The sequence below is a fragment of the Crocuta crocuta genome, unplaced genomic scaffold (assembly GCF_008692635.1).
Source record: "Crocuta crocuta isolate KB4526 unplaced genomic scaffold, BGI_CrCroc_1.0 scaffold448, whole genome shotgun sequence".
Lineage (NCBI taxonomy): Eukaryota > Metazoa > Chordata > Mammalia > Carnivora > Hyaenidae > Crocuta > Crocuta crocuta.
In genome coordinates this window covers 340762-351945 of record NW_027532411.1, presented here as the reverse complement: position 1 = coordinate 351945, position 11184 = coordinate 340762, and the positions used below count along the sequence as shown (strand labels likewise).

General features: G+C 37.5%; 1 long non-coding RNA gene across 1 annotated transcript; it reads right to left on the bottom strand.

Annotated features, from left to right (window-relative positions):
- Positions 1–1762: 1762 nt before the first annotated feature.
- On the bottom strand, positions 1763–4988 carry LOC144243785 (uncharacterized). The gene is made up of 3 exons (XR_013338768.1): positions 4882–4988; positions 4661–4780; positions 1763–3191 (listed from the first exon to the last, which is right to left on the bottom strand). It is a non-coding gene; the product is annotated as an uncharacterized LOC144243785 (long non-coding RNA).
- Between the last annotated feature and the right edge of the window lie 6196 nt (positions 4989–11184).

Sequence of the window (11184 nt, the reverse complement as noted above, 5' to 3'; positions counted from 1 at the left end):
CTGGTCCACCAGTGAAACATGAATGACTAAAGAGGGTCCACTGTTGTGCGGATTTGTCTTTTTCTTCTGGTCACATTGACAAGGATTCTGAAAGATTCCTAAATCTTTTTTTTTTAGTTGATAAAATCATATTTTTTTAAAGAAAAGCAGGGCTATCTCCTATAGTCTCTTCTTAAGTTTTTTTAAAGTTTATTTTTAAGAGAGAGAGAAATAGAATGTAAGCAGGGGAGGGGCAGAGAGTGAGGGAGACATAGAACCCAAAGCAGGCTCTAGTCTCTGAGCTGTCAGCACAGAGCCCAATGCGGGGGTTGAACTCAAGAGCTGTGAGATCATGACCTGAGCCAAAGTCTGGTGCTTAACCAACTGAGTCACCCATGTGCCCCACCTATAGTCCTTTCAAAATCTTGCCCAAATATCTAAAACAAAAAAAAAAATAGATTGGAAATTCTTTATAGTTTAGTATAAAGGTATTTCCTCTACCAGTGAGTACGAACAAAAGAAAAGAAGGAAAGTATGAACTTTGAAATATCTAAAAAAAAACAAAAAAACCCACAAAAACATAGGTTGGAAATTCTTTATAGTTTAGTATAAAGGTATTTCTTCCGTCAGTGAGTATGAACAAAAGAAGGAAAGGAGGAACAAGGAAGGAAGGGGAAAGAAAGAAAGAAAGAAAGAAAGAGAGGAAAGAAGGAAGAGGAAGGAAGGAAAGAAGGAAAAAAGAAAGAGAGAGAAATAAAGAAAGAATACTCATTCTAGATCAGATGAGATCGGGCACATTCAGGGTGGTATGGCAAGAATACCCATTCTAAAAACAGAAACCAGGAGACAGAAGAAAGAAAAGACAACAGCCTTGATATAGAAATATATACATAAAATTTTAAATACAAGCATTTTAAGCAAGTATTTGCACATCACTTCCCTATCAAATATTCAACTAGTGGTTTCTTAATAGAATGAGTAAGGTTCATTCTGTGGTAAAAGATAAGTTACTAAAGAACTTAAGAAAAAAAATCGGAAGGCAAGTAAACTATGAATTCAAAATTAACATCAAAATTATTTTTATAAGGATTTTCCATTCTTAAGATTTTTAATTTAACTAATTTAATTTTTGAGAGAAAGAGAGGGAGTGTGAGCAGGGGAGGGGTAGAGAGAGCCAAAAAGAGAATCCCACACAGGCTCCATGCCCACCATGGAGCCCAATGCAAGGCTTGATCCCAGTTGTCCCAAGATTTTTTATTTTTACTTTTAGGCAATCTCTACACCCAGTGTGAGGCTTGAACTTACAACCTTGTGATCAAGAGTCACATATTCTACTGACTGAGCCAGCCAAATGCACCCAAAGGTAATTTTTTTAATGCAAGTTTTTTGTTCACTAGGTGATTATATAGTGTGTGTGTGTGTGTGTGTGTGTGTGTGTGTGTGTGTGTGTGGAGAGAGAGAGAGGAAGAGAGAGAGAGAGAAAATGCTCAAATAAGTTTGAAAAATACTATTGTAAGCAAAATTAAACAGTTTCCTGCTTCCTTTTCTTCACAACTCCTCAGGGGTTTAAGATAAATAAGCTAATCTGCTTTTTACGTTTCTAAAGTATGCTATGCAGCATTTCTCAAACTTGTTTCACTATGGAATCCTTATTTCTCTACACAACTACCATCTTAATCAGATCCAACTTAGAAAATGGTGACCGATCTTTGCTGTCTTATTAGGTGTTTATGTCATTTCAGATTAGTTTATATTTATGTGGAAACTTTAATATTTTCCTGATCATTTGAATCCCCAATTGGATAATATAATTAAGTATAAATTTTGCACAATCTATCCACCAGCCTTACTTATAGCCTCCCTTCTTTGCCTTTTAGTTTTAGATTGTATGAAATTGGCTTTACATTCCAGTTCAACAAATATTTATTAAATACTTACAATAGGTCCTGAATTTCAAATGGAGGTAAGTATAGGTAGATGAAATATAATCATGAAACATATTTCTTAGGAGTTACGACATGGGTAAATCATATCTAGATGCAGAACCGGTGCTGAAAAGTCAATATCATGTGGGGGGAAAAGTGTTTTATTTTAAACGTCACCATCTATTCTTGAAGTAGGATAATATTTAGTTTATATGAAGGTTGTTGTTTTTTTCTTCCTGTACTTCTTTTTACTTTATCCCCTTCAAGTGATAAGGTCTTTGGGATGATAGTGGGGTTTATGGGGTCTGGAGCTGAGGACCAAGAAGGAATTCTTGAAGATGTCTTTGGTAAAAAAAGGTGTCCTGGTATCATGAGGAGAGACTGGTTTTATACTATGGTGTTGAGGGTGAGGTCAAGCCCAAGAGAAGTTTCCAGTGAGATTTTCAAATGCTAAAGAAGATTACAGGGTACTGAAAGCCTAGCTATTGTAAAGCTAAGATTTATTCCCTCTGGCAAAGCATTAACATTAAGACAGTAGGGAGTTCTGGACATTTTACTCTGCCTGACTTAAGTATTTGTCAATGGGCTGTAAGATTATAAGGAAATTTAGTTCTATCTGTCATTTCCTTCTGCCCTTTGTTTCCTACTTCATTATGGAGGACTGCAGGACTATGATCTCTATCAGTTAACCTTTTGTTTTCCCCTTTCCTTTGTTCTTGGGCAGCCAGGAGTGCCTGAATATCACACATATTCCACCTGGGGTGGGGGAAGGGAGGAGGGGAGGGGTGTTTGTGGCCTGTCAGTTTGCTTTATGCTCCCTCATCACAAGCACATAGTAAACTCATTGCCTCAGGGAAGGAAAGTAGAAAAAAGGGTATCTTCAGGGCTTTTGGTTTACAAATGTATTAATTCATTAAGGAGATTTTGCTTGATGCTTATGAAGCAAGCAAAAGATGAATTGTTTTGCCTGGATAGAAGACAGATGGAGCAGAGATATTGAAAGGAAAACATCAGAGGAACCTGGAGGGAAGAATTCTGTATTTCAGGGCCCAGCAGAGTCCAGAGCTGTGGTTAGCCCTTAGAAGGGCTTGGTAGTGTGGCATGTCTGGGTAATGGGCCATTTAAACAGTTTCTCATATTTTCATTCTCTAGCAGGGCTGGAAGGTAGCAGGATCATTTCAGGGCCATCAAGACATAACTTCAAGAACAGATGATCTGCAGATCCTGGATAGAACCTTGAGACTTCTTCCCATCAAATGTTTTGGCAGTATGTAAAAGCTCCAAAACCTAGAAGTAGAAAACCCAAAATAACTATCTACTATACCAACAAGATGGGAGCTAATATTAGACTGTTATCAAAAAAAAAAAGAAAGAAAGAAAGAAAGAAAGAAAGAAAGAAAGAAAGAAAGAAAGAAAGAAAGAGAAAGAAAAAAAATATTTTGTCTGAATCTGTAGACTGAAATTCATAATTGCTATGCATGATAGAAAATACCTTCTTGGTACCAGAGATATTTAATTTTATTCAATAGGGAGGATTTAATAGCTAAAATAGAATGATACTCTTCCCCCTATAGTCTATAAAAGTTTTTAAAAATAATTATTAAGAAAGTAGGGATAGAAACTTTTAACTATTGCATCATGTTTCAAATGTAATTATCTTCTCTGCCACTTCTGGAATATTAAGGCTAGAAAAAAAAAAATCTCATTTGAAAGAAGTCACAGAAGTCAAAACAAAGTTTATGATGAGGAGGAACAATGTGGTTGGGTCCCCAAAACATAGTTCTTAGTTTTTTAAACAACTTCCTTTTTTTTTTTTTTTCCCTAGGAGAGAGAGAGAGACAGCGTGAGCAGGGGAGGGTCAGAGAGAGAGGGAGTCACAGACTGAAACAGGCTCCAGGCTCTGAGCTGGCAGTCAGCACAGAGCCCGACGCGGGGCTCGAACCCACGAACCGTGAGATCATGACCTAAGCGAAAGTCGGACGCTTAACCGACTAAGCCACCCAGGCGCCCCTAAACAACTTCCTTAATCCTACTTCAAATGTAAGATATTTGGCATAAAAGAGAAGATAGAAGCAGAAATATCATGAGTTTGTCATCATGGTTCATCCTAGCTCATAATTTCTTTGGTTAAATAATTTTCTAAATTGATTCAGGTTTACTCATTCCTTTAAGGAATTTTTAATAGAATCACCTCCATCCTCAAATTCCATTCCCAACTCCATTGGGAATTCTTCACAGAAGGAGACAAAGACAAGGAAAGAATCAGAAACTCTTCTAGACAAACAACATTCTTTTCAACAATTGTTTTCAGGTCTGGCTGCATATGAAAATCACTAGAGATTAAAAAAAAAATACCACTCTTGTTATTCCTCACACTAGGTGTGGCCATGTGCCTGCATTAACTGAATAAAAATCTATGGCAGAGATTGCTAGCTGGCTCTTAATATACATCTTCCCTTCTTTGTGTACATACCAATGGATTTAAAGAGCTACATTGTTCTAGACACCAAAAATATGCAAGAGAACAAAGCAACTAAAAATTTCTGCCTTCCTGGAGCTTCTGTTATAGTAGAAACAAAAAGATATATAAATTAGCAGAATATAAAATATGTTAGATGGTAAGAAAAGCTGTGAAGAAAATAGAGAATTTACTTACTTTTATAACTCTATAGAGTTTAGATGTAAAAATATTGGGTAAGAAACCCAACAAAGGCAGGAAGATTTGGTGTTTGAACAAGTTAAATAACTGAACTTACCAACATAATCCTGTTATCAAAGTCTTATAGATGCCTTTTAAAGTATGTCAACCAAGTAAAGTAGTTGAAGTCTTTGGAATGCAGATGTTGCTTAAAATGTAGTCCCTTCGATGGCAGCATCTGTAAGAAAGCATGACACAACTGTATTGGGAGCCATTTCTGAACCAATAAATTTAGAAAAAACTCCTTGTGAGTTTAAGGTAAATTGCAGGGACTCTTACCTTCAGGTGGCAATCGATATCCACCCCCAGTCAACTGTTTCTGCTTGAGCACCGACCCCCAAGGCACCCTGTTGATTGATATTCGGAGTGACTCATTCTGGTCTTCATAGGCTGATTGTACTTTGTGAAGGAACTTACTGTAGGAACTTCTTCTTTTGTGGTTATGAAAGCAACATTGCTTCCTGAAAGACCTGTTTTTCTTAATACCTCCCATTAAGTGATAAACAGGCTATTGACCCCTACTCATAAAGAACTAACTTTTGCCTTTACTATGCTAATGCCACCTCTGGGCTGTTCCCCATATCCTTTTGCATATCAATGTTCTGGAGAATCTTTACTGATCAAAGAATTTATCATCAGAATGCCACTTCTGTGCCTTCCCCCAAACATGAAATCATAAAGTCGAGTCTCAGACACTGCGAAGATGCCTAGCTGGTCCCAGAAAGAACCTTGTGCCTCTCTCATCCCTCCCTCGCTGACACCGTCCATCCTTCAGGGACCCCTGGACCTGCTGGAGTGGGACTCTGGCTCAACTGCTTTCAATCTTGGCTTATATTTAGGCTTAGCTTCTCAAAAGGAAGCTTTCCGATATTCTAGCATATATGGATTGAGGAAAAATCACTGCAAGTTTTTCTAGTAGAAGCATGAGTTTAGTCCTGACATTGGTCAGGTCCTGGATGGTTAGTGAGTGTACTCAAATGAGAAGATGTGTTGAGCTAATGGTCCCAAACTGTTGGTTAGGCTGGGCCCTGAGGACAATGGCCTGTGGTCCAATGGGGAGGGAAAAGTTCAGGGCCCATTGTCACGGATTTAATTGTCTAAGGGAACAGAGGAGCCAGTGTTTCTATGTAGTAGTCATTCTTGACATCAAATTGATCCAGGAATGCACATTCAGGTTGCAATTTAACCCCAGAGAAAGTGGAGATCAGAGCCCCAGGCAAAGAGGCTGAGATCTGATCAGTACTTTATGATGTCAGCAACCTTTGATTCTGTCTGAGAATCCACTTCCCTATCAAGGGAAAGTGCATGGATTGAGAAGACATGTCAGGCAGGAGGCACCCAGGATGATTACCTATACCCTTCCCACTCAGTTGTACTGAAAGTACATTCCTCAAACACCTATAGGTACCAAGTACCGAGCTAGGTACAAGAAAACAATATAAGGATAAAACATTTAGTTCTCACTGTCCAACTGTCCAGAAGCACATGCTTCAAGGGGAAAGGCAGGCCAATAAGTTGGCAATTACAATCTCTTGTGATGAAGGCAGGTTAGTAGAAGGACCAGGTTTTTGTTGTTGTTGTTTTAAGTTTTATTATTTATTTATTTTAAGAGAGAGAGTGTGAGCAGAGGAGGGGCAGAGAGAGAAGGGGAGAGAGATTCCCATGCAGGCTCCACACCAGAAACATGGGACCCAACGCAGGGCTCGAACCCACAAACAGTGAGATCATGACCTGAGCCGAAACCAAGAATCAGAGCTTAACTGTCTGACCAAACAGGCACTCCTACAAAGGGAAATCTTTTAAAACAAAAGTAAATAAGTAATATTGTTGAAAAAGAGAACAAGATTTACTGAGGCTAGACTAAATTATGCAAGTGGTATATATCATGTCTATCACAGTCCAGAGTCAGCTCCGCTTCACCTGGTCTTTGCTCTGGAAAGCAGGCAAGTCACATGTCAATGACACATTCTTCTTCTTCTCCTGCTTCTTCTGCTTCTTCTGCTTCTTCTGTTTCTTCTGCTTCTTATTTTTCTACCTACCTTATGTTCTACTTCACTTCTGGAGTTACCTTTCTATAACATTAATCTAATCATCAGATTCTTCCTTAAAATCGTTTGAGCCAGAACTTCACCTGCAGGTAAATCCTCAATTCGTAAAGAAGGTATTTAAAACTGTTTATGATCTGACTCATCTAGCTCAATTCACCCTGTCTGGTGGTTCTTGAATGAAGAATTCACATTGCAGTAATACCGAACACCTTCCTGTTCTCCAATGTTCAAAACTATCTTTGCTTTGCAAATTGTTCATCCTCTGCTTGATGCTCTGATGTGCTTCCCTGATTGTGCTCTTTCTCTCTGAAGCCCCTCACCAATTTGTTCCCTCTTTCTCTCTCAAAATAAATTTAAAAACTTGAAAAAATAAAAATATTTCCCTTTATAACATTTATATACTTGTTTTTAACGTATTTAAATAATGTAGGCATTTATAAAATTTTAAAAAAATGAAATTTACTTTACCTCTTCCCTAGACACCCACTTTGCTCTCTAGAGGTGATCACTGAAAGTATGCTTTCACATATATTTGTAAATGTATTTACATATATGTAATTTACATGTAAATACATAGATTTGAATCATAGTATGATACACACCTAAGTATCTATCTCTGGATTTCCTTTTTTCATNGGCAATGAGAAAGAATGAAATCTGGCCATGTGTAGCAACATGGATGGACCTTGAGGGTGTTATGGAGTAAACACATTTTAAACTTTCATAAACACTGCAAATTTGCCCTTCGGAAAGTCTATTTCAATTTATACTTACATCAATAGCGTATAAGAGTCACAACTTTTTTTTCTTTACTTTAACATTTTCATTTAATATTTCTCTCTATTCTCTTTGCCCAAAGGCTCAGATTTTTTCTTTCCAGACATCTTGAATCATGGGTTTGGGTGGTGTGTGAGTGAGTGTGTATGTATGTGAAAAATGGTTCGATGGCACAGGATTAGAAAATTTCAAACAATCTTCACTTTCTTGCCTTGCGTTATTTGTGAAGATGTTTCTCATCATCTTTGTTAAAAATTGTAATATTATTCACCAGTACCTCATTATAAAATCCTTTGCTATAATGGGGGTTATTATGTCCTTAATTCACTACACACTCATATTTTATGTATCTTCAAGAATATTATGGAGATTTTCATATGGAGTATGTAGCTATTCATGTACTATTGAATAGAGCACTCATCTTCTATATCAGAAGGTCAAATCTTTGAGAGATATATTTGTAGAGTTCCAGTCAAGCTGAATTTATTTTGATATCTGAGAGATAGGAAACAGATTAAGCTCAGTCATTGTGAATCTCTACTGATATGAAGAAAGCCTATAATATAGATTCTATCTGATTCTAAAGATGAGAATTTAATTGAAATTTTACTAAATTGACTTTTACTTGCAAAATATTCATTGTTCAAGCTTATTAGCAATAGGCTTCCAGAGTTCTAAAGTGGGTTATATCCTTCCTCAAAGGAGTTCCTCTAAGCCAATGTTTCCTCCAACCACCTTACTCCTCCTGACTGGGTGGTTTAAGGATTGCCTCACAAGATTGGATTTCATAACGGGTGACAATGGGTTAATCAGAGTTTCAGATTTTGCCACTCTTCCTTTATCATATATAACTGAGATTTAACTTGGGCTAAAAAAAGACATTGGCTCTTTGAACTATATTTATTCAGCCAAGAACTTTCATGCTCAATTGAAAAACCAAGAGAAATCATATCATCCCAATGTACAAAACTGAGCAGTTATTGCTAACAGCCTTTCTGTTGTGTCATATGTATGTTTCTTTACCTTTTGCTTTCCTGTGCCTCGTGGGTTTTTCAGAGCCTGACACTACAGATGGTTTGGAAATTATGTCTAACCACCAACTGATCTATCCAGGCTGTTCTTATTTTTTAAATGGTTAACTGAGACCAGTGTAAGAGTCTCATTTATCAGTCTTTTCTTGGTGAAGGGTAATTTTTCCTCTATTTTCAAAATAATCTCTATTCATTTGGTTGTCAACTAGTCCTCCCCGACTATGGGCAAATGGGTTATTTATTGTCAGCTAGGTTTCTCTTTGCACAGGAAATCACTGGGAAGGTAGGTTGGAAGCTGAGTCACATCATCCTTGGGATCATTAGAGACAGGGTAATATTTTGTGGCTGTCAGCCTTTAGGCTTCTAGCATGGTAGAGGGGTCATCCTTCGGGGAGAACATAATGATCCCAGAATGTTGGCCGACAGGGTCCTGATCTGTGCTTTTATTATGTTCAATTTATCAGTCTCTTTGGAAAGAATCGACCATTGGACTCTTTTAAAACATTTGAAATCTTTGGATAAAAGCTTGGAGACAGGTTCTTCCTACTTCCATTAATTTCATAATCAATGATGTCAATTTGTCACTATTAATAGTGTTTCCACAACCACTTTCCCCAGGCCTTCCTGAACTTAAAAGCTTCTAGATAAACTCCTCTTCCTCTTCTTCCTTCTCTTTTTAACTCCCCTGATCTTAGTTTTCCCATTTTGCTGACTATACTCAAATTTACTTCACTTTTTCCCTGGCCATCAAAACTTTTTTTTATGCTCTTGCAAGACATCATAGTATAGTTTACAATATCCAGTCTAAGATGAAATTTTTGAAATCTGACAACCTGAATTATGAATGTCTGTTTTTAACTTTTTACATTTTACCCATGTGGTTAAGTTTTAGCTTTTTGGATTTTCTCACAAAAGTGATATATGTAAGCTTGTTTTTCAATTTCTTGAGAAATTCTTTTTATGATATTCCAAGTCTCTCCAACCCTATTTGTATGTTCTCTCTTGTACCTTATTAAAGCAAAACAAAACATAAGCACTTTTTAATATTTTTACATCTGAATAGGAATGTCATTATTTATTAAAGTTTTTAAATTTTAAAGTTGGCTAAATGTTGATTAATACAAGGTAGTGGTCCATTGTATTCTGGCATCAACATGCTTGGGTTGGAACCCTGCATCTGCTTGGTAACTTTGAGCAAATTACTTCACCACTCTGAGTTTTGGTTTCTTTATGTATTAATAATACTATTAAATTTAACATAGTGCATGACATGGTAAGAACCTGACACCTTTTACTTATAATAATAATAGATAATAGTAATATAATAATAATGATATGTAAAGTAATATAGTTATGATGCTACTACTATAAAAATATTCTAGCCAGTAGCATATATCTCCTAAGTTCCTTTAGCTAGAGCTGCCTCTAGGATATGCCTAGGAGGTGGCTTGCAGATCACAAGGGGCCAAGAAGTCACACTGAACTGTAAACAGCCCCTTAGGACAAGGTATAGCTGGACATTGGGTAGGTAGGTAGTTTAGGAGGAGGAAATAGGAATACCAAGGCATTAGGTGAGGAAGGGAGAGGAGACTGGCTGGCTGGGAGTAGGAGAGGGGCACGAGAGAAACTGAAACAGATGTGTACTTGCAATCAGGAATTCAGGAAAAGAAATAAGGTAAAAGGAATCCAATTTCTAAACAGAGAGACTGGGAAACAGGAAAACATTTTCTGCATCAGATAAAGATAAACTCAGATGTGGACTGAACCCAAGGAAGGCTCTGGGACATTTTGCTCATGAGACTTGCTTGGACTTGGAGCAGATATCAACATTTTACTCCTTCAAAAAAAAAAAAAAAAGTCCAAAGGCCACTAGAGTTAAATATTTTACTGAAGAATTTGTAAAAACACCAAGGAAGCTTCACATCAGTTAGCATACAATAATTCACTAAAAAATTCTTCACAGTCGGTGTTTCTCCCAAAGTCACATCTCAGCTTTGATCTCTTCCAACTCCCCTCCTCTTTATACTCACAGCCTCATTACTTCTGATCCTCTAATCTCCACCACCATAAAATCTGCCATCTTACTGGTATTACAAAAACCACTGAACTGACCTCCTGGGTTCCATGCTGTCCCGCAACTGTCCATTCTCAACCTAAGAACTATAGTAATCCTTTTAAAACTTAAATTATATTGGGGCATCCAGGTGGCTCAGTTGGTTAAGCATCCAACTTCTGATTTCGACTCAGGTCATGTTTCATGGTTCGTGGGATGGAGCCCTGTGTTCGGCTCTGCACTGATGGTAGAGGGCCTGCTTGGGATTCTCTCTCTCCCTCTCTCTCTGTCCCTCCCTCACTCATGTGTGCTCACGTGTGCATGCATTCTCTCTCAAAATAAATAAATAAACTAACAAAAAAACTTAAATGAGGCCAATACTGTGCTCAAAAGCTTCTGATAACTTCTCATCTCATTCAAAACAAATCCAGATTCCCTACTGAGCTAGCAGCCTACAATATGGCCCTCAATGATTTTGTCTCCTGGTATGTATGTCCCTATGTAGTTTCCTCCCCCACCAAATAGTGCTGACCTGTACAAGCAATAGGACATTGTAGAAATAACATCGTGTGACTTCTGAGAGCACGTATACAAGACACAGTTGTTTATGCCTCCCACCCTCTCTCTTTGGGAAAGCTGGTTGCCATGTTGTGAGGACACTCAAGCATCCCTA